We start from the raw sequence: 21,567 nt of genomic DNA, 5'->3' as shown, positions 1-21,567 counted from the left end.
CGATCCCACAATAGGATCGGGTCGGGTTTCATGAAACCCGACTTTGCCAAAAGTCGGCGACTTTTGAATTTGTCCGATCCGTATTTTGACACAGCTCTGTTTCCGACTGGTTACTCCTGAGCTGAGCGGACAGAGAGCGTGTTTCCAGTTTGTTTCCTGCCTCACTAAATACACTTGCATTGAGTGGGGCTGCTCCCATCCAGTTGGAATGTGGCCGGGAGTATTCAAGTTGCATACCTGGGGTCAAATAATAGCTATTCCGACACCAAAGAACCCTCCCAGCACCTAGTGTGCGCAATGTGAGGATTCACAATGACTGCAGACTTGTATTCTAAGACCGGACAACCTTTTTAACCAAAATTAACATTTAGCAAATGAGTTCCTCCATTATATTCTATGGATTGGCAGATTGGGCACATCAGTCTATCCTTTCTTTCATCTGTGCACTAAGAATTATAGACAAGAAATGTATTTAACAACCGAATCAAACTTTTTCTTACTTTTTCTCTTTTCCACAAGTTTTTCTAACATCTTCTTGGCAAGCTTTACTGTCTGTAACCAAAGCTGACAAGTTCGAATAAAGGGGCTGAAGGTTTGTATTTCTAATCATCACTAAGCCAAGAAAAGGTATAATTTGCACAGAACCATCTGTTGTGTTTTTTTTTCCCAACTGTTTACATGCAGTGCAAGCCTTTTCTTTCCCAGTTTCTGGGTCATTTAAACATTTTAATGAATTCTTTAAATACCATTATAATGACGATCAATCTTTGTACCAAGAGCACAATGGTGCCGGCGAAGCCATGGGCGCTGACTCAATTCCAGCTCCATAGAAATCATTTTTAAGTGACCGTAATAGACATTTTGACCACTGGAACAGTGATAATGAGAAGGACAACATACCTGACACTTTGACACCCGGAGAAATCAATGGCAGAGCGGCTGATCTAAGTTTTTTCTCTATTTCACCGAGTGATACGATAATTCTGTTTCTACTTATCTTATTTGCAGACAGATCAAGAGATAATAATTCACCATATAGATGTCTCTGACATTCAGATCCAGATGTCTAGCTGTCTTGGCACCTGACTGATCAGCATGAATCTTTTCAGCAGTGCCCGAGGGAGGGAATGTATCGCGGTGTATGCCACATTCTGGCTCGCTACCACCTGCTGTGACTGTATCTATTCATATAGTCAGTTGTCTGCGGAAACTAGGGCTGTGTGGCTGGAGTCAGAGTGAAAATGAAGAAAGGAAATAATTACAGTAGTGTTGGGATATAAATATGCAGATAAAAATGATGTGGAGAGAAGGGAAATAAGAGAGTGACAGGTAGACGGCAGTGAAGGTACGCAGCTCGCTATGAATGTCGCGCATTATGGAGTGACAGAGCGCTCACAGCCATGCAGTCAGCAAAATGCTAATCTCGTCCCCGGTGGACCATAACGGTGGAAAGTAAACCATAGAGCGGAAGAAAGAAGTGAGAAGAGAGGGAAGATGCAGGAGGGAAATAAAAGCTCTGTAGGGGACGGAAAGGCTACACTGCACATCCAATGAATTATGAAGGAACCAGCATAGGGAATTCATTTATTTCTCAAGGCACGAGAAGATGGAAAAGGACACATTGGATACAAGGTTCAAGCTTGGAAATACTGATAACTATGGTTATTGACAGCTATGGAAATGTTTTGGAGACATTGGGGTCAGTGATGCCCTGTGGCCAAGAATAGATTGAGGTGCAGGTCCGTTTTTTTTTTTTTAGCTAAGTTCATATCACATTTATGGAAAATGTTAGAATAGGTCAAGAATAGTGACTGCTATTGCGAATTGAGATACTGATTTGGCTTTTATCCTAAGTCATATTGCACGACTCATTAAAGGGTCGATTGTGACTTGTAGGATCGCTACTTTCAACAGGTGGCGCTATAGAGTTTAAGTCCTCTTTTTCTCAGAAGAGGCAATTTGCATATGCTATTGAGATAATATTTTTGTAATTGCTGACAATAGAGAAAACAAAATAAAAGGGCAAATGCGTATGGTGTAGGTAATAGTCGTTTTCCTGCTAGACATTTACAAAAGAATATACATTACATACTATAGAACTTTTTTTTTACATCCTTTTAGTTTCGCATAACATGAAAACATCAACTGATTTGTCACAGATCAACAGGAGAATGTATTAAGGTTTTCGTGCAGGTTTTCTGGTCACAAAATTGGGTGGCATGATGTGTATTGTTTTTTAAGACGTTTTGGAATTATAGGCTGCTCTCTTATAAAATATGAGCATCGTTAGGTAGGCAAATAAGTCTAAGCTGGATTTGATTTGAACTTTTGGAAAGTCGCAGAAAGGTTGCAATTCGTATTTCGCAAAAAAAATGGTGATAAAAGTGGAAGAACAGCTCTAGGATGAATTGTTATATTAAAAGATGTGCCAAATTTTGATGCAATACTTTAATAATGTTTGCCCATATAAAAGCAGCGCTGCAACAAACACAGCTAACTCCAAAAATTCACTCTAAAGGGGGTAATTTCTCAAGCTATTAAATTGCTTTGATTAGTTCGACGGCGTAAAAATAATCAAGTTTTCAATTCACTTGTTTTATCTATCTGCTGTCATTCTCCTTCAATAAGAGCTTTTATCTTTCAAAGTGTATAACTGTTTTCCATGGATCTCAATCACCAGTGATTGCCCAGACCTTGTCTGATAGTATATAGAAGTTAAATTTCATTATGGGTTAACTCTTAACATACCAGTCAGCTATCTCAGGCTCATTGATTTCTACACAGCAGTTAGCTTCTCACCTCCCTCCCTCTCAGCTCCTGTCAAGCTGTTGTTATATAAATCTTGCAAATCACCAGCCCCAATGCTTTAAGATTAGGTCTCTTAATCACAGATACAGTTGTGCTCAAAGGTTTACATACCATGGCAGAATTTTTGCTTCCTTGGCTTTTTTTCAGAGAATGTGAATGATAACACCAAAACGTTTTCTCTACTCATAGTTAGTGGTTGGGTGAAGCCATTTATTGTCAAACTACTGTGTTTTCTCGTTTGAAATCATAATGACAACCCAAAACATCCAAATGACCCTTATCAAAAGTTCACATACTCTGGTGATTTTGGCCTGAGAATATGCGCAGAAATTGACACAAATGGGTTTGAAAGGTTACTAAAGGTAACATCCTCACCTGTGACTTGTTTGTTTGTTTGCAATTAGTGTGTGTGCATAAAAACTGAGTGACTTTCTGGGATCCAGGCAGACTCTTGCATCTTTCATCCAGCCACTGATATTTCTGGATTGTGAGTCATGGGGAAAGCAAAAGTATTGTCAACGGATCTACGGGAAAAGGTAATTGAACTGTATAAAACAGGAAAGGTATACAAAAAGCTATGCAAGGAATTGATAATGCCAGTCAGCAGCATTCAAACTGTGATTAACAAATCATAAACTTTCAGGGGCTCAGGGAAAATTAGGGGCTCTGTAAAAACAAAACCACAGTCAGGTAGACCAACAAAAATTTGGTCCACAACTGCCAGGAAAATTCTTCAGGATGCAAAGAAAAACCCACAAATATCAGCTGAAATACTGAACTCTCTGAAAACTAGTGGTGTGGCTGTTTCAAGAGGCACAATAAGGAGGCACTTGAAGAAAAATGGGCTGCATGGTTGTGTCACCAGAAGAAAGTAATTACTGTGCAAATGCCACAAAGTATCTCGCCTACAATACACAAAACAGCACAGAGTCAAGCCTCAAAACTTCTGGAAAAGGGTATTTTGGAGTGATGAGACTAAAATTTAACTTTTTGGCTACAACCATGAACGTTACATTTGGAGACAGGTCAACAAGGTCTATGATGAAAGGAACACCATTCCTACTGTAAAGCACAGAGGTGGATCCCTGATGTTTTGGGGATGTATGAGCTAAAAAAGCACAGGAAATTTGGTCAAAATTAAAGGAAAGATGAATGCAGAACATTAGCAGCAAATACTGGAGGCAAATTAGCAATCATCAGCCTGGAAGCTGCACATGGGACGTACTTGAACATTCCAACATGACAACGATTTAAAACACAAGGCCAAGTTGACTTATCATTGGCTACAGCAGAACAAAGTGAAGGTTCTGGAGTGGCCATCTCAGTCATCTGACCTCAATATCATTGAGCCACTTTGGGGAGATCTCAAGCATGCAGTTCATGCTAGACAGCCCAGGAATTTACAGGAACTGGAGACTTTTTGCCAAGAAGAGTGGACAGCTTTACCCTCTGAGAAAATAAAGAACCTCATCCACAACTACCACAAAAGATTTCAAGCTGTCATTGATCAAAAAGGGGATTCTCGTATATATTGCTGATGTAATATGGTGCATAGAACAGCAGGTGACCTAATTTTAGGTATAACACATTGATAAATGACAAATTTTGGCACTTGTTATCCAGCTGTATACTGTAATATTTTGAGGTGCCTCTCTATCGGTTCATCACCATCCAGTTGGTGGGTGTTGATCCTCATATATATACCACTATTAAATAGATTGCCTTTTACAACAGAGTGGTGATGTTATAACTTGTGTGGTGCGTCTTAGTCAGTGCATCTTATTTTTTGCATTATTGCACTTTTGCTTGCATTTGCACATGTTCCCCTTGAACCCCATTTTGTCTTTGTTTTGAATATGCAATAAAGCAAATCTTTCTTTTATACCTTGGATCTTTGGTCGCATTTGTGGTTTCCACATCCCCTTTTTGCTTAAGTCAAGGTGACTGATCCAGTTGAATGTCCAAGTTGTTAGCAGGCATGTGTTGAATTAATGGTATTACTGAACACTGAATGATATGATGCTGCTGCTTACCATTTTGTTTGCTCTAAGCTATCATTAATGTTAGATGGGGCAATACACGGTATTAAGAAATGGGGTATGTAAACTTTTGATCAGGGTCATTTGGATGTTTTGGGTTGTCATTATGATTTAAAAAGAGAAAACACAGTAGTTTGACAATAAATGGCTTCACCCAACCTCTAACCATGAGTGGAGAAAAAGGTTTGGTGTTATCATTCATATTCTCTGAAAAAAAAGCCAAGAAAGCAAAAATTCTCCCTGGGCATGTAAACCTTTGAGCACAACTGTATCTGCTCTCACTGTCTGGAGTTTTGTGCTTGTTCAAAAGCCCTGTTATTTCTACATGTAAATAAAGAGTTTTTATACACAAAACACCACACCAATAGTGGGTGAAAAAGAGGCATAGGCAAATAGATTACTCATAAAAATAGAATTTTATTACACATATATATTAAAAGCCAAACAAGAAGACTCATACAAAAATGACTGATGGTATACAGAGCAGAAAAAATGGATGGTGCTGCGAGTGCTTACACTCCAATCTGACACTTTAAGTATTATGAACTGCACTATATTTTATAGGCTACCCTCACACAAAATGTCCATATGCATAAATAGCATTAGTATACAAAGTGCCTAGTGCATGAGACCCATCCAATCAAAATTCAAATAGGACAAAAATATATAGCTTAAATTTACAGCCTGCCACATGCTATTCAAAAAGTGCCTTAGGGCAGAGACATATATAAACATACAGTAAGTGCCGCTCCCGCAACACAAATCCTCATTTACTCACATCAGTGTGTGTCCTGCTCTGGATATCCGTCAGTGACCCCGACAGCGCCGTTTCGCCAAATGGCTTCCTCAGATAGGGGCCCCTATCATGCCCCTACCTGAGGAAGCCATTTGGCGAAACGGCGCTGTCGGGGTCACTGACGGATATCCAGAGCAGGACACACACTGATGTGAGTAAATGAGGATTTGTGTTGCGGGAGCGACACTTACTGTATGTTTATATATGTCTCTGCCCTAAGGCACTTTTTGAATAGCATGTGGCAGGCTGTAAATTTAAGCTATATATTTTTGTCCTATTTGAATTTTGATTGGATGGGTCTCATGCACTAGGCACTTTGTATACTAATGCTATTTATGCATATGGGCATTTTGTGTGAGGGTAGCCTATAAAATATAGTGCAGTTCATAATACTTAAAGTGCCAGATTGGAGTGTAAGCACTCGCAGCATCATCCATTTTTTCTGCTCTGTATACCATCAGTCATTTTTGTATGAGTCTTCTTGTTTGGCTTTTAATATATATGTGTAATAAAATTCTATTTTTATGAGTAATCTATTTGCCTATGCCTCTTTTTCACCCACTATTGGTGTGGTGTTTTGTGTATAAAAATGGTTTTTTGAGGTGGGTTGCCCACTATTTGGATTTTGGCTATGTATGTAAATAAAGAGACAGCAATTTAAATGCAGAATAAATTACTGATAGCTGAATGTGTTACATTAGAGTTTGTGCTGAGCTTTATAGCTCTAATTATACTACAGGTCTACTGTTCACCAGAGCTTTCACTCAAGAAGGATTGCCCATCCCATCAGAAACCAGGAAGTCAGGAGATGATAGGGATGTTGCATAGCTCTGAGCTGCTCTAAAGACATCGTGAGAGTTCTTCAAGAGAGAGAAAGAGCAAGAGGACCCTGCTAACCTAAAGAGCTTATGGGACGCCCGCCAGAGCCGTGGGGTACTCAGTACCAGGTCCGGTACTTAAGGGGATGTGTCACGGCGGAGACCCGGTCCATAGCCCTGGGTGCCCACGTAAAAGGGGTTTGAATAAAGTTCGTGTTTGTGATGCCACCTGAGGTATTCGGTCAGGGATGACTGACGCTGCTTAAAGGGTCCGCTGGGGTGATGTTATGGCAGCAGGGGTGGTATGGCTTCCCACAGGTGAAGCTGGGTCCCCAGGGCTCCCGGTGTGTAGATGGAGATGGAGAGTGGTGCAGTAAGAAACGGAGGACACAGGTTTGCAGTCTCTTTACCTGGTTTACTGAAGACATCAGGAAGCCACAGTCCAGGGTACCAGATCACAGGTACAGGCAGGGCCCGGCCGACTTGGAAGCGAGTTCAAAATTCCCTTTTCCAGGTGGAGTTAAAAGCCTTCCTACTAGTGCGGTGGTGTAGTCCATTGCTGCCTGTGGCTTCTGGCAAGGTACTCACAGTTCTCTCTGTCCTCCTTAAAGATAGGACACTGACCTGAATGACAGGTGGCTCAAGCCTCTTTACAGGGTCTCAATCACGACCCGTGCTCTATAAGCCACTGTGTCTTCAGGTGTTAGGGTGGACAGGTGACGTGTAGTCCAACTGTCTTGCCGGTTTCTGCTGTGCCACGTAGAGTCCGACACAACCTCGGTCTTCCAGCTGCCGGTATCTGCACTCTGCAGAGAGGTAGCTCAGTCGCAGCTATTCTCCCCAGTTCTTTAGTTCTTTACTCTCCTTTGCTCTGCTCTCCTGCATGCTCACTACAAATTGTTCGTCTTTCTCCTCTCTTTCTTTCCTGGAGCTGCAACACTTTCTCGTGGCTGCACGGCCCTTCTGCTTCCTTCTCCTCTGTCTCTCTGACAGGAACTCACTGACTTTCCCTCCAGACCAGAATATATAGGGGAGCCGCCCATTAGCTGGATCAGAGCTCCCCCTTCTAGCCTGGAGTGGGAACATGTTGTATGCTTGTGTTACCTGATAAAGAAGATCTTCCCTCGCTTCCAAGCGTGACATCACTCTCCCCATGAGGAAAGCAATGCCACTGTAACAACCAGGACCCTGGGGTGTTACACTTACACATTCCAGATGAGACAGACTTAACAAGTGACTCTGAAGATCAAAAATGACTCTCAATGCAAAAAGACATTAGCCCGCTCTCTAACGCTTGAGGAAATACTGCCAGGCAAGTTTATTTCTTTTGCAAATCAAGAATTGAATCTCAAAGTGTTCAAATTCACATGGAAACACAAGTTTAAGAAAAATAAACTTAAGCTTTATTGTTCTGCTCATCTCTAGTCAGTATACATAATAGAAGAGGCACTAGCCGGTCACTTTGCCTTAATAAGGGTATTTAAATACATTATTAGAGAAAGCATTAAATCTTTGCTACAATTCAAAGAACGAGTTCTGCTAGGTATATTGAAACATAAATTTTAAATGAATGTAAGGTTTACATTGTTTAATGTGTATCCTTTCTTACCTTTCTTCCTGACTTGAGATTTCCAGAGATAAGTGGCACAAGATGACCAGCTTTGAAAAAATATTGCATTACAATGTCAAGTGTTGTTTACTGATGTAAGTGCCAGCATAAGAATTAATTAAACTTGTAATGTAAGAATTCTTCATAATAAAGTAAATAAAAAATAACTAAAGATAAGGACACACACATTAGAATGAATATTTTTAAATTCTCTAGTTTGGGCAAATTTGGCATCACCAAATATATTATTTTTAATTTTTTACATTTTACTTCTTACATTTGAAATGGGAATGATTAAAACTATATTTTTTCACACACAGTACAATAGTTTGCACAAACTGTTTGTTCAAGCAATGGTTTTCCTATAATGCACACTTCTTATGAGAATGTGTGCATTATAGTCTAGATATAGATTATAGATATAGACTTAAGGCAGAAAAAACACAAAGGAACAGAAATGAAAACAAGGAGTAAAGAAACATGTATGAAACATACCAGAAGCCTTAAATTCTTCAAAGTACCTCCCTTTTACGCCCATGACATATTTATACACCCATGGCATTCTCTCAAGTAGCTTCATCATGAGGTCACCTGGAATGGCTTCTAATAAATAGGCATGCCTCGTTAGGAGTTCACAAATGGAATCACAGGCCTTCAGAAAGTGTTTGCGACCAACAGGTATGTTTTGCAAAGGCCGTGTTGGTGCACAGATGAATATACGTAGTGTTGAGCTCTATTCCACAACTGTTCTAAGCTAGAATAAGGAAGAACCACTCAACTAAAGGTACCTTCACACTAAACGATATCGCTAGCGATCCGTGACGTTGCAGCGTCCTGGCTAGCGATATCGTTCAGTTTGACACGCAGCAGCGATCAGAATCCTGCTGTGATGTCGTTGGTCGGGGCTAGAAGGCCAGAACTTTATTTGGTCGCTGGCTCTCCCGCTGACATCGCTGAATCGGCGTGTGTGACACCGATTCAGCGATATCTTCGCTGGTATCCAGGGTAAACATCGGGTTACTAAGCGCAGGGCCGCGCTTAGTAACCCGATGTTTACCCTGGTTACCATCCTAAAAGTAAAAAAACCAAACGCTTCATACTTACCTTCCACTGTCTGTCCTCCGGCGCTGTGCTTTCCTGCACTCACTATGAGCACAGCGGCCGGAAAGCAGAGCGGTGACGTCCCCGCTCTGCTTTCCGGCCGCTGTGCTCACAGCCAGTGCAGAGAAGCAGAGAGCCGAGGACAGACAGCGGAAGGTAAGTATGAAGCGTTTGTTTTTTTTACTTTTAGGATGGTAACCAGGGTAAACATCGGGTTACTAAGCGCGGCCCTGCGCTTAGTAACCCGATGTTTACCCTGGTTACCGGCATCGTTGGTCGCTGGAGAGCGGTCTGTGTGACAGCTCTCCAGCGACCAAACAGCGACGCTGCAGCGACCCGGATCGTTGTCTGGATCGCTGCAGCGTCGTTTAGTGTGAAGGTACCTTTAGTGAAGTCTATCATTACATTCAGACTTCAAGGTCAGTCAGTCCAGAAAATTGCTATAGAGCCTTTGTAGGTATCCTCAAGGGCAGTCATGAAAATGATCAATCACTATGATGAAACTGGCTCTCATGGAGATTGTCACAGGAAAGAAAGACAAAGAAGTATCTTTGCTCCACAGGGTAAGATCATCAAAGTAAACAGCCTCTAAATTATCAGCACCATCAGATAAAAACCCTCCTAAATGATACACAGACATCAAGAAGAAGACACATCCCAACATTGATTGTACAGTGGAGACTGTGAGTAGCAGGTCTATTTGGTCAAATTGCTGCAAAGAAGTCACTACTGGGGGTCAAAAACAAGAAGAAGAGACATGTTTGGGCCCAGCAACTTATAGACTGGAGAATATATCGCTGGAAATCTGTACTGTAGTCACAATTTGAGATTTCTGGTATTGACTGTCCTGTGAGGCATAGAAAAGGTGAGCGTATGGTTTCTGCATGTTTGGTGCCCACCCTGAAACATGGAGGAGATGGTGCGATCTTGTTGTTTTGTTTATGACACAGTTTGTGAGTTTTTCAAAATTCAAGGCACCATTACACAACATGGCAACAATAGCTACAATAGCATTACACAACGACATGCCATCACATCTGGTTTGCAATTATTTAGACAATTATTTGTGTTGCTACTGGACAATGACCAAAAATATATCTCCAGGCTACGTAAGGGTTACGTAACCAAGAAGGAGAAGGCTGTAGATAACATGGCCTCCACAATCACTCAACCTAAACCCCAATGTAGGTGGTTTGGGATCAGTTGGACAGAAAATGAAGGCAAATGTTCAGCACCTCTGGAAACCCTTCAAGAATATTCTAAGTGACGACATGGAGAGAATGCCAAGGGGGTGTAAAGCTGTCATCAGAGTAAAAGGGGGGTACTTTGAGGAATTTAAGTTTTAACACATTCTGATTTCTTTCACATGTGTTTCTTTATTCCTTGTTACCATGTGTATTCCTTTGTAGTTTTGCAGGTTTCAATATGCATCTACAATGTGTACATTCCAATAAGAACACGGAAAAACTTTTCATGAACAGATGTGTCCAAACTATTGACTGGTACTGAAGATTTAAAATTTTGCATTTTTTATTAGTCCCCCTAGGAGTCGTATACCGGCGATTGCTTGATTGTCTTCACAATAAACCTCGATACTCTAGTACAGTATACTGTGTATAATTTATTGTAAAATTACCTGTACCTATGAGGCCCAGCCAAAGGCACAGAAAAACTGTCCTTCAAAAGGCTGACATGATAAACCATTGCTAGCATCAGTTTCTCTGGTGATTATGTAAAGCAGCCGGCACCTGAGTTGTATGGAGTGGGTTCAGTCAGTCCCTTGGGACTCTCTGCAGTACCAAAGCGGAGGGGACTATCAATGAGCAGCTCAAAGATAAGTCGGTGTCATACACATCTTTGCATGACAATTGGAGGCGTTGTAAAACTTTCAATTTGAGGCGAATTACATTTCTTGTAAAAATTTTGCAAAGCTGCAAAATTCAAATTTCAAAAGATTTGCACATCACTATGGTTGTTTCATTTACTTTCAAACTGCCAGGGTTTGATTGGCACAAGTCTGCTTTCAAAGCCAAAATGACCTATTTATGATAGACATACATTAGGAATCTATGTAGCACAGTATAGTTGTACTGTATGACGGCAATATAAGAAAATAAAAATGGATGTCTGGGTCCACCAAAGCAAGAGCTGCTCATCGATAGGCCCCGTCACTATGGCTACTGCGAAGAGTCCCAAGGGTCTCCCAAGGCTCTCATGGCATTGCATGTCACGTGAGTCCTGCAGCCAATCAGTGGCTGCTATTTAGCTACAGTACTTTATTCTTGCTTCCTTCGGACAAACCTGGGATGTCCTGGCAAGGTGTGAGCACTGCAGACCATCAGCATTTGCAGAGCTCAAGTGCCAAAACAGTGTCACACAAACCTCTGGAGGCGCGAAACATCTCTGAAACAGCACTGGGATGTGAGGTGAGTATAAGGTGCTTTGATTTTACAGGTAGAATATAGTATTAGCAGAGGTTATCCGAACTTAAGCGACAAATCTGCAGTCACTCTATGTAACTGCATACTCGTGAATCCTCACATCCTTCACACATCATGCTGTGAGGATTCTCTGGTGCCGGTCCTGGGGGCGGACGGTGTGTGAGCATCAGTATGTGACATGCATACATGCGGTCACGTGCCAACTAGATGGGCTTGGCCTCGCTCAATGTAAGTGCATTGATTAGGCTAGATACAGTCTAGTCAGAAAGTGGCCAGAAATATCCAAATTGCATACTGTTGTGTGGCAATCAGAGAATCTTCACAGTGTGCAGTACGTGCGGTGTGAGGATTTGCAAGTTTGCAGTCACAGAGAGTGACATAAGACCAAACAACCCCTTTAACCCTGCTGTTGTCTTCGGTCAAAAACGACCGACCTTGAACTTCAATAATCTTTCAAATATTCAAGATGCGGCTCTGAAACCCATGGCCGACCGACCCATCCTCATTTAAGTCAATCAACCACAAGTTTCAGAACCGCATCTTGAACACCCCCCAAAAATACCAAAGTTCAAAATAGGTCTCCCCAGACCGAAGATAACAGCAGGGTTAAGAATAGGTTTTCCAATTAGTGAACTTAAAATCTCCATTGTTGTTTTAGCAGTAGAAATACCGTGACGAGCAGAGACATAATTACAAGCATTTCTACCATTCATTTTACACGTGATATATTATTCTTTTAGGCAGTTTCTTATCAGAGAGATATGTTATAATAACCCAAGGTTTGGCGAAAAATTAATGAAGCTCTCGGAAATCACCTCTATACAAAAGGATGCATAGCGAAAATCTCCTTTTAAGATCATCTTCTTTTTGTGCCCTTTATATAGGTTCCTTTTTAAATGTGTAGCATATTAAGGTCAAATATTTCTGAAAAGTGGGTCTTGCCTCTTAAGTAGTTACTTAGGCAATGTTACATACTTATTCTTGACGAGGATCCTACTGTGCAACTGTACGAGTTTGGGAAGAGCTTGGAACTTTACAGTCAGTGCCACCGTGACCCTTAGAATTGCTGCAGGCTGCATCCAGGACTTATTCCATAGCATCCACACTGCTCGAACTCACTACAAAGTGGAGGCGATCAAACAGTCTTGAGATTTAAGTGAAATAGAGGCAGGACTGGTGGATTTTACTGGTCTGAAGGGCTGCATTTGAAGTTGTGTCTTAGAAGAGTTTTAAAATATGGTACTGAATTTTATAATTGAATGCTATGATGTAGAAAGTTCCAAAAAGAATTGCGCAGTATGAAAATAAAAGCTGCTTCCCCTGTAGATAAGGGCGTTTCCAGTGCTACTTGCATACAAATAATTTCTGTAAACATAATATTCTGCAGCTTCACTGATGTGTGCTACCCATTTCCCAGATAAGAAAGAAGTAGAGATTATTTTCCTTTTTTTTTAAAGATTTTTACATATTCTCTTCTTAGTTTTTGGTTCAATATTTTCATTTTTCTTTCTTTTTTTCTTTTTTTTTAGAATGTGAAATTAATACCATAGTAAAAAAAATGTTAATTAAGGGATCTATGTTATAAATGATAATCAATAGTAAGTCAATATACGGTAATAAAAACCTTCTAAGGCGCTCAAAAAATCTGTATCCATATTTTGGGTCTATATGAAGCATTGAATGGAAGATATTACATTGTTTAAAGTGAATGTATCACCAATATTGTTTTTTTTCTAAATAATTAAAACAAGCTTTTGAATTACCGTATATTCCTTTTTTGAGAACTTGTTTTTATTTTTTGATTCTGGCAATTTAGTACATTTTCTGTATATGATTATGAAGGTGGCCATCTTACATGAGCAGCTATTAGTAGCATTTAGAGGTATGTTGTACTCTAGCCACATGGACCATAGACAGCATCTATCTTGCTGCTCTCTGTTGGAGAGTTTTCTAGGCATGCTCTGTGATCTGTGCAGCAGTCACTGTGCAGAGAGGAGGGAGGTAGTAAGCTACAGTCATGGCTACAGCAGAGCAAATGAAGGGTTTGGAATGGTCATCTCAGTCTCCTGACTTCAATATCATTGAGCCAATCTGGGGAGATCTCCAGCGCGCAGTTTATTCTAGACAGCCCAGGAATTTACAAGAATTGCAGGCTTTTTGCCAAGAAGAGTGGGCAGCTTTACCATCTGGAAAAATAAAGAACCTCATCCACCACTACTACAAAAGACTTCAAGCTGTCATTGATGTTAGAGGGGGCAATACATTGTATTAAGAAATGGCGTATGTGAACTTTTAATCATGGTCATTTGGATGTTTTGGGCTGTCATTATGATTTAAAAAGAGAAAACAGTAATTTGACAATAAATGGCTTCACCCAACCACTAACCATGAGTGGAGAAAAGGTTTTGGTGTTATCATTCATATTCTGTGAAAAAAGGCCAAGAAAGCAAAAATTCTGCCGGGGTATGTAAACTTGTGAGCACAACTGTATTTGGTTATTCCCTGTCTTGAACAAGAAGCAGAATATGTGTAAGTTTTCCCTTAATGCCTTGTCAGATACATCATAGTTCTTGCTATGATCAAGAAGAGAGTTGCCACATGCCGAGATCCCAGTGATTCTGGATCATAATATGCGGACAGTTGCTACAATGTGATTTCAACTCAGCTACTTTAACTTCTCTGCCATTTCTTTTAGGCCATTGACAAGCTGTAGACTTGGGTGAACATTGGATATTTATGTGTCCATCATGTATTTATACAAATCTAAAGCTTATCATTGGAGAATGTTAGAGCTAATCAAGTTTAGCCTGTTTTACTTTATGCTAAGGGATCGCAAAAAAATGAAAAAAGTAAAAGGGGCCAACAATATTCAAAGGTTTTTTTTCTATACTGATGCTATATCCTCCTCATTAGGGTGTGTGCAAATACACTAGTTAAATTAGATTGCTGATCTCATGATGTGACTGAAGCAGTGTGACTCGACCCCACGAATGGTCGGTCAACGGACAGCACTAACACACCAGGGAAACTATAACAACGGTGGGCCCCGTCGATAGGGAACTGGGAATGAACACCTCCTGCAATCACCTGAGGATGTGCCCTGCTCTTCTATCGTCCCTATATGGGTTCTTTCACCCCGTCGCCGAGCAGAATACTTAATCCTTCACTTGCCCTGCTCTTATCCCTAAGTACCGTTATAATAGATGAAATGTGGATTACATCCGCGCTGCTGCGACAAATAATAGATCCAGATATCCAGATATCTCTGTGTGGAAACTTCCTGAAGAAGAAGCCATGAGCTTCGAAACGCGTTGAATAAACCACCCGAACATCTTACAAGTATATCTGGATCTATTATTTGTCGCAGCAGCGCGGATGTAATCCACATTTCATCTATTATAACGGTTCTGAGAGGTCGCAGCGCCGACCTGTGGATCTGCAGCAGCTGACAAACTACACGCTTGTACTGTGTACTACCAGGTGAGCAGTTCTCTCACAATTGATCAGAAACAATCCTGGGGATAAGACCCTATTTGCGCTTTTTTTGTCTCCTATCTTTCAATACTTATCCCTAAGTAGGGAACAGGCAGGTGAAAGCACTTGTCCCACCGCTGCACTAATACAACAAAAGCAATGGTAAGACAGACACCAAAAGGGACAGGGTAAAAAATGCAACACTTAGCTCCCTCTGCTGAAAAGCACCGCACAGCAGAGTAAGACACCAGAAAAGCGAACTCAGCAGAAGCACCAGTACTCCCAGAAAGCTCCTCACTCAGGCTTAGTCACTGAAGATTTCTCTAACACCAACAGTCAGCTGAGGCATCAGTTGACCTCTTAAAGGATGGTGGGAGTGGTCACGGCCCACATCAGCTGACCCAGCAGCAATGCAATCACACCAGCAGGCCACCTGGGGTAAATCCACCTGAGGGATGTAGCAGTCCACTGCCGAAACGCGTAGTGGTTTAATAAAAGGTTTGTTTACCACTAATCTATTGCAGTGTGCTCTATAGCCATAGCACTCCTTAAATTGACCACATACATATTTTTTTCCAAAAAACGTTGATATTCTCCTTGAAGGATTGTGGCTGGAGCAGCTTGGGGCCATAGAGTTCATCTCCAGGAAACAGGACCTGAAGTGACATCACATCCTGTATAGTGGCATCACATGACTGGATCTTTAGCCCATATGACCAGACCATGAATCACAGCACAGGAGCAGTCATGGAGCAGCAGAGCAGGAGTGCACGGAGACATCTGCTACCGAACTTGTGCAGGGGTGCACAACCCTTCCAGGTGAGAGGCTAATCTCCCCACCTTTCATTGAAGCATCCCAATTAAATCACCTGGTGCTTCTCATGCTGCGCTCTTCCATGTTTATTGTCTTACGAATCCAAAAATGGATCATGACAGTACCCCCCTTTCAATGAGGGGCCTCTGAATCCTCAACACTGGACCTCACTAGAAAACGACATGCGGTGAGGATGCCTTAATCCACCAGAGTTCACCTCGGCAGTCACCTGACCCTTAGATTTATGGCACAGGCAGCCTGATGAAAGTGACAATAACGTAGGCTCTGGAGGCGCCACAAATCTCCAGAGTGCTGACCTGGGGAATGAGTTGTATATATGATAACTGGTGGAAACTCCAACTGGAAAGTCCCTGGGCTGAGAATGGCCGACACCCGATATGGCCCAATCACCCTGGAACTCAGAGGGAACCACCACCCTCCCCTGACCTCTCCTCCAAAGAGGACTCTGACACTCAGGGTTAGCTTTTGGTCAGGGTTGAGACTTGCCCCTACTCACAAGCAGCACCTCTGCTGCCCCCACCGGTGAAGAAGGGGACCATTGTAGAAAGACAGCAGAGACAGTAGCCCCCAGGTAGCAGCCCTCACTCAACTGAACTCAGCTGACTATTTCCCTGGACAGCCAATCTATGACCAGGTTGGGTCTTTTCAACCAAGGGAGGCCTAAAACGATGGATGTTAGCATTCCCCCAAGATGTAGCACAACAGGTGTATATCATCTACAACTTGAGTAACCCTCCCCTGGGTGAGTGGGACAGAGTCAATGGCCTAGACGCTTAGGGGTTTTGCTAGCATCCTACACCTCAGGCTATGGGTCTGGACAAATTGAGCATCCACCAGACTGACACCTGCTCTACTGTTCACAAGCACCAGAATTGTCTCAGTCACCCCTCCAACCACCACTTCAGCAGGCATGGTGCACTGAGATGTGAAGATGGAGGAAATATACACTACCTGGTCTCCTCCCTCCACATGACCAGGGGGACGCGGCTTCTGAGTGGATGATGGTATTTTGGCACGAGTTGGGCAGACATTGATGAAATGACCAGTCTGCCCACAGTAAAAACATGCCCCCACACCACAACGAACCGCAGGCAACCCAGTTTGAGAAACCATCTCCTCCCACCTGCATGGGTTCGTCTGCCTGCACAGGTGTGTCCTCCTCCCTAGCAAGGACAACAAGGGGCACATTATGTTTATACCTCTTCCTCCATAGTCTATCCATCCAAAGGGGAGGGGACGTGATGGTCTCCAATGACCTGGGGGTGGAGCACTGCACCAGAGAATCCTGCATCCATGGGGACATACCCTGCATAAAATAGCTCCTAAGGGCAGGGTCATTCCACTGTGTGTCAGTGGCCCACCTCTTGAACTCTGAGCAGTACTCCTCAGCTGGCCGGCCCCCCTGCTTGATCTTACGGAGTCGGGATTCCGCCAAAAAGACGCCATCAGGATCACCATGCACCTGCGCCAACGCCCAGGATTGGGGATCACCTTTGAGAAGGGAGACTATACTCCCCACCCATTGTTCCCCACTTCCTGATGAATGAAGGTGGAACCTGAAGTACAACTTGCAGGCTTCCTTAAAAACCAAAAATGTATCTCTCCCTCCAGAGAACCTGTCAGGTAGCGATATCGTGGGTTCAGGTTGATCCTGCACCTGAGCCAATGCGCAGAACCCCAACAACTGCTGCAACTGCTGCACCACCTCACCACGCAGACCCTTAAGCTCATCTGTGACAGACTGGTGCAGTTGGGAGAAAGGCCTGCATCTGAGCCATGGCTCACGGGAAAAAATGTAATGATGGTATTAATGTCACAATGTGACTGAAGCGGTGTGACTCAACCCCATGAATGGTCGGTCAATGGACGGCACTAACACACCAGGGAACACCAGGGAAATGATAACAATGGTAGGCCCTGTTGATAGGGAATGGGGGAATAGGGGAATAGACACCTCCTGCACTCACCCCTCGCCGAGCAGGATACCTAATCCCTCACTTGCCCTGCTCTTATCCATAAGTAGGGAACTGGCAGGTAAGAGCACTTTTCCCACTGCTGCACTAATATAACAAAAGGAAAGGTAAGACAGACACCAAAAGGGACAGGGTAAAAAAACAATACTTAGCTCCCTCTGCTGAAAAGCACTGCACAGTAGAGTAAGGCACCAGAAAACCGAACTCAGCAGAAGCACCACTGCTCCCAGAAAGCTCCTCACTCAAGCTTGGTCTCTGAACATTGCTCGAACACCGACAGTCACCACACCCATCAGCTGACCCAACAGCAATGCAATTACACCAGCAGGCCACCGGGGGGAAAAAACTGCATTAACCCCCAATGGCCTGATAGGAAAAAAATTTTAATCTGAGGGAAACCAGATCTGCCACAAATCCAAAAATGGATCGTGACAGCTGACCTCAGAGGTATAAAATACTTGCTGATCCAAACCCCTAATTAAGACCTCGTAATCTCAATGCATCTCAAGGGGTTTCAGAGCTATTTTTTTTATCTTGAAAAGACATATGATCCCCATTGGTTTTGTTCCTTTCATCTTTTGCTTCTACTGTAACGTTATCCTAATATTAGGAAAATCCGTCTCACCACTTATTGTATCTCGATAGCTTTCTTCTTGGTTGGCAGCCCTCAGAACTGGCCACTAGCTGTTGTCTTCAAATAACTGCTTATTGTCTGGAGGAGACCTTCTGTAGACCCACGCTGTGGTCTGTTATCTGCAGCTTTAAGATTTCCAATCGAGTCTTTTTTGATGTGTGAAAATATTACAATACTGATGAAACAAGACACCAGAATATATTTTCCGATTTCTTCTGGCTCAAAAATGAGGAGCCATCACTTTGGATAATGGAATTTTATTCAGATTTTTTTTGTAGTTAACACTTTTTTTGTCCTATAACTTTTGGAAAGTCATCGAAGATGAGATTAGCAGGAGTAATATGTGTCTATCACAAGGTCAATGTTTTTGACATAGAATTCACTCCAGCATTTTAATACCTCTTAGAACATGCAGATCTAAGTTCTTGAAATGCAGTCTTTTCATTTACAAAATATCGATGTACGTAGAAGGTTTTTTTTACACTTTTTCAGAACCTAATTTATCAAGGAAAATCATGTTGTTGCGCTGGTTACTAAAAAAAACAGCAGATGTTTTGTGTGAAATTAATACATATTGCCTGCAAAAACTCTGATTAATAGACATCAAGCGTGGGTATGTGTAAAAGCTGGTGAAACCACATTATCTACTCTAGATACATAGTTATGATGATAACTACTAGAGGCATACCTGTTAGATTTTAGTCAGTCTTGGTAAATCAGGAGATCTACTGGTACTCAGTTACATCAATCTAACCTAACCTCAATGTTCTAATCTGAGAAACGTTAAAGATGTTATCCAGGTGTTTAGATAAATGGTCCATTCTTAGTGCAACCAATTAATATTATGTTGGTTGGGATGGAAAACTTCAATGAAAAGTGCCATACTAGGGAACAATGTAAACCAATGAAGAGGCTTCAATGCTTGCCCAAATATCATGAGCTCTTCAATCCGCTGAGAGTCGGACCCTTACCAATCTATTATTGATGGCTTATACACATACGCATGACCACCAAAGACAATCTCAGCAGATCTAACTCAATTTAGCTAGCTCTGCACTGTAGGAGAGATAGATAGATAGATAGATAGATAGATAGATAGATAGATAGATACCTGGGCCCGTTGAAGCGCAGTCCGCGCGAAACGGATGTCGTCCTGGGTCACCTTGCACCCTCGCATATAGCTGCAGCTGTTATTATGATGTCCTCAGTCCACGCTATGGCGCAATAAAGGACTTTTTTATCGCAGCACAAGCTGGTGAGTGCCACATTTTCTTGTTTCTTTGTATATGTTGAGATAGATAGATAGATAGATAGATAGATAGATATTAGATTGAAAGATAGATAGATAGATAGATAATTAGATAGATAGATAATCAGATAAATAATATATAGATATTAGATAGATAGATAGATAGATAGATAGATAGATAGATAGATAGATGAAAGAGAATTAGAGCAACACAAAGAAAGAGTCCGGGTGCAGAGCCCCCCAGATAGATAAAAAGATAGATAGATAGATAGATAGATACAATACAAATATCTCGCTGAGGATCTGTTTATACCAAGGAAGGTGACGGGCACAAGGGGGCATTCTTTGCGTCTGGAGGAGAGAAGGTTTTTCCACCAACATAGAAGAGGATTCTTTACTGTTAGGGCAGTGAGAATCTGGAATTGCTTGCCTGAGGAGGTGGTGATGGCGAACTCAGTCGAGGGGTTCAAGAGAGGCCTGGATGTCTTCCTGGAGCAGAACAATATTGTATCATACAATTATTAGGTTCTGTAGAAGGACGTAGATCTGGGGATTTATTATGATGGAATATAGGCTGAACTGGATGGACAAATGTCTTTTTTCGGCCTTACTAACTATGTTACTATGTTACTATGATACATAGATAGATACATAGATAGATAGATAATATTTATAGGATAGCTAGATAGCTAGATAGGTAATAGATAGATGATAGATAATTAAAGACAACTTTATTACCAACGTAGGTCTATAAATAAAACATAATCTACTCAACTGCATTATATCCTGAAGACATGTAGCAAGCATTCCTTTAGATATATGAATTCCTTTCTACATTGTGGTTATCAAATTATTTTAAAGGGATTGTCTGGGATGTTAACATTGATGGCCTATCTTTCGGGTAGGTCATCAGTGTCTGATCGGTGGAGGTGCGAGACCTGGCACCCTCGGGTATCAGTTGTGGGGCCACACAGCGCAGCTCCATCAACTCTATTGTAATTGCAGCTGGGTACGACATATCCACCCCCTATTTGAAATTAATAGGGATCAGATATTCAGTACCTGGCCGGAGCAACTATTCCTTTGAAGGAGCTGTGCCATGCCTCTGCTCTAAGGAGAGGCCATCAATGATAAAGTCCCAAACAACCCCTTTAATGCGTCTTTATGTAAACCATTTAAATATTTTCTTTCCCTATCCCTACGCATTGGAGACATAAATACAGCATTCAATAATGCTATATATGATGGCATGCAAACGCTGGCCCTACTTTATATGGGAAAAACCTCGTAACAGGTTCCCTTTAAGGTATAGAAGTTGATTATTTGCAAATGTTGAAAAATGTTCTTTTCATCTCAATGTTTTCTTTGTTGCTATTATTAAATCGCCTGGGTCGAGAAAATAAAAATTTCAGTCCAGTCTTACAATTTGTGACATTTCCAGAAAAAGCACTAGACGTAGAAGAGCACACATCTGATGCCCACACGATTTATGCTTTTGGTGCTGTGCTACTTTAGTTAATATGTTGACATTTAGGACTTTACTGGTATATAATAAACACATCAGTTACTCTACATAGAGGTTTATTTCTTTCATTATAAGAACCGTCGGTGACTTTTTGTAAGACTTCTTTATACTGTTCTCTCCCTGTGGCACTAACAGTGTAATATGGTTGATATAGATGTATATATAAAAAAAAATCCTAAAGGGAAGCACAACCCGGGCATCACAGAGATGCCATAAAGTGAATTAAGCTATGATGAAAATGATGGCAAATAAAGATGTAGCTGTT

Source organism: Ranitomeya imitator, chromosome 8, assembly GCF_032444005.1.
Source record: "Ranitomeya imitator isolate aRanImi1 chromosome 8, aRanImi1.pri, whole genome shotgun sequence".
Taxonomy (NCBI): Eukaryota; Metazoa; Chordata; class Amphibia; order Anura; family Dendrobatidae; genus Ranitomeya; species Ranitomeya imitator.
Note: the sequence above shows the minus strand (reverse complement) of the source record.